Raw genomic sequence first — 3623 nt, 5'->3', positions numbered from 1 at the left:
AATTGGTCTTGCTTTCTGGATGGTGTTTGCAAGTAGCGGGTGCTGCTTCTGACAGAGAACGTTGCATTGCAATGTTATTTGACAGTAAGCAAAGTATTGCTGCCTGTCTGCACACAACTGGATTTCTTGCAAAGCTGCATTAAAATCTGTCTTTAAAAAGTGTATCTAATCTCATGTTTAAAACCCAAGCAAAGGTGTACCTGCTATCTCTCCTGATATAAACTACTTAAATATTTAATTGCTCTCACAGTCGGGATATGTCAACATTAGGTTTGTCTAGCTACAGTTTCCAGCAAATAGATACCATTGCCTTTGTCAGTGAGGTTGAAAAGGTCAAACTATTAAGATCTCTCTTTTATATTTAAGTACCTGTTCGAAGTAATCCAGTGTCTTGTCAGGTTCTTTTCTTTCAGAAGCTGAATAAGCTGAAATGTGGAAACTTCGTGTTGTAAGTGACCTTGTTTTCTGCTCCCTGGATCATTTTTCAGTACTCTTTGAACTATCACTAATACTTCAATTTTCTTGCCAGTGTAAATATCAGAAGTTGGTGCAGGTTTTCTTGTAGTGTTTCTTCACCAATGTGTGCACAGAGATCTTTCCTAGAAGACAAGTTTTTATACGCACTAGATTGCATCAGTTCTTTTTGCCACAGCATTGCCTGTGCTTTGATGAACCAGTGAACACACTGATCTTTCTATCCTTTCTAAACATTATCACCAAAGTCTTCATACAACCCCCTAGACTGCTAACACAAAATACCTTCATCTTAGGAATCAGCATCCTGAAGGATCCAGCTCAAAACATGTCAACTCACTGATATCTTGCCACTGACAATTACATTTTGAAATGTCAGTGAGCCAGTTTTTAGTCCAGTTATTTCTTTATAAATGAGGTGTGTTGAATCAAAATGTCTTGTGGCACTAAATCAGTAGCTTGGAGAAATCCAAGTTTAAAATGGAAGTGCAATTACTTTTATCAGCTGAACATTGAATTATTTAAAAAAAACCCAAAGATGTTTGTTCTACTCGTCAGGGCCTTGAGTGCTCTAACAGGTCTTAATTGCCCTGACCAGTCTGACTTGACCCTTGCCCTCCACGGCCCTGGAGCCCCGTTTCACTCGACCTGGTGCCGTCAGAGGTGTGCTTGTCTCTGGCCCCGACTGTGCCTACGCCTGGCCATGGGCCCTGCCCATCTGGACCCCGACTCCAGGGCTGATGTCCTGGCCTGGCCTCAGACCTGGGCTCTTGCCTGCTCCCCAGGCCTGCCCCGTTCCCTGGCTGGTGGCAGTGGGACAGGTGCTGGCTGCGAGGCCATGTCCTGCTGCACCCACCCCATGGGTCCCCTGTGGCCACCAGTCCCCTGGGAGCCTCTGGCCCATGCTGCACCCTGACGCTGTCCTGCATAAGAGATGATGTAGGTTGGGAAGGAGTGTAGGCTGTCAAACACTGCACTGTGATTGCAGCTCATTGTGTAGTAGATCATGCTATTGCCATTCATTACTTCTTATTAACAAAGACTGGAATATGGGTGGACCCTTCCGTTATTTTATCTGGGATCGGTGTCTAGCTGATGGGTTTGTGTGTCCATGAGTCAAAACACTTACCCTTTTGCATCTCGAACACAGTTTGATTTTCAGTGGGGATGAGGAACTACCCCTCCATCCAAGTCAGGCTGTGCTGCGGGAGACCACTGATTTTTGAAAACAAGTATAATTGTTGTTATAGTTAAACTGAGCCTCTGAAAAAATTCTGATGTTTTATGATGAGCGTAAGAAGAGTTTCAGTGGTTGCTGGATAATGTTAGGTCCTCTAATACTTTGGGTTACATTTTCTTTAATGTTTTTTTGAATATTAATATATTTAAATGTTGAAATTTCATTGCATAATGTAGGTCATGGTCATTCCTTACAGGCAATCTGATATTTTTTTTTTTGTCTGTATTAACTCCCCCAGTCTTTGCATCTAGTAATCTTTAAGGTTATTGAATCAATATGGTGCCCCATCCAAAAAGATGGCTGTAGGCACATTTTTCTGACATATTATTCCTTAAGAGTGTGGGATACCTATTTGAATAAACGGGAAAAAATAATTCAGCAAAGCAGTTGTTAGAATGGAATGACGTTCAGTCTTTTGCTCGGTGACATTTAGAAGAAAAAAGAAAAATGGAGATGGCTTATTTTTGGCCTGAAATGGAATATATTAGCTGATCAGTGTGACACAGAGTAAGTGGTGAGTGATATGTTATTTTCTGCTGTTGTTTTACAGCAACTAAGAATGATTTAGATGATGTACAGTAACAGAAGAAAGAGACTTGGAATCAGGCATTCGGGTTTATTCTATTTTATGCTTCACATTTACCTCTTTCTGGCATGAATAATACTGCAACCATCATAAAGATTTAAACTAACCATGCTGATAAATACTTAATTCCTCTTGTTTAAGACATCTCTTATATTGTTGCTCTTACATTTTTAAGATGTAGTCTGTCTTAGCTTTTTCACTCGGTTTTGATCTCTGGCCTATTGACTGACTATTTTAGGAACTGCTTTGATGTAGTAGCTCTCCTGGTACACGTGAGTTTTGCAAAGTCCCCAATTAATGGTCCATTATTTACACTGGCCGAGCAGTATAGGAGGGGGAATAGGTTAGAGCTGACCCACAGGACTGAGGGGTGCTGGTGGTGTGCCCCGGCTGGCACCGCCCCCTCCGTGCCGGGGAAAGGGGGCATCTAAGGGGGCAAGCTCCCCATCCATGCCGGCGAGTAAATGGAGTCTGTTCCTCTGCTGTCAGCTGAGAAATGGAGAATGCTCGTTTGTGCTATTCTTACTTTGACCTTTAGGAGGGTGATAGCAAATGAGTTTTTGAGGTCTTATGCTCAAAGAAGTCTTATTATCAGTAGCTCTTCTATAGCATTTTTACACCTTTGTGTTCTTTTACCAGGGGTTTGGGGGTTGTGGCACAATTAAAGGAGGTTCCAGGATGGGAATTACACTTGCTAACCTTTCTATCTTCTGATATTTTTCTGTCTATATTCTGTATTTTTCTGTCTTCTGACGTTTTCCTGCTGCTGTAACAGCTCCCGCAGCGCAGCATCTCTCGCTCTACGGGGGCCCTCCCACACGGCCCAGTGTCCGTTCAGAGCCGTGTCACCAAGTAACGGACCGCAGGGCCAGGGGGGAACGAGGCGGGCCGGTTCCGCCGCTCGGCGGTTGCCCCGGGGGAGCGCGGGGCTCGGCGGGCGGCTGAGGCGAGACCCCCGGGGGGAGCTGGCCGCGGCAAGGCGGCGGCGAGAGGCCGCAGGTGCCATTTAGGGCGCGATCGCGCTGCGGCACCTTTCCCTCTCCAGAGATGGCGATGTCTCAACCATCTCAGCAGAGCCGCTCCATCCGCCCCCCCCTCCCCCCCCCCCCGCTCCGTGGCGGGGAGTGAGACCGGCGGGTGCGCGCAGCCCCCCCGTCACCAACGGCCGCCGCCAGGGGGCAGGCGCGCGGCGATTGGCTGGGGAGGGCGGAGCGGTGCGGCGGCGGGCCCCGCCCGGCGGCGGAGGAGGGAGGGAAGGGCCCTGCCTGACTGGCCCCCGCCCGCTCTCCCGCCGGGCGCCGCGGCGGCATTACTTAGCGCTGG

The sequence above is a fragment of the Vanellus vanellus genome (genome assembly GCF_965231255.1).
Source record: "Vanellus vanellus genome assembly, chromosome: 8".
Lineage (NCBI taxonomy): Eukaryota > Metazoa > Chordata > Aves > Charadriiformes > Charadriidae > Vanellus > Vanellus vanellus.
This window is presented reverse-complemented; position numbering follows the sequence as displayed.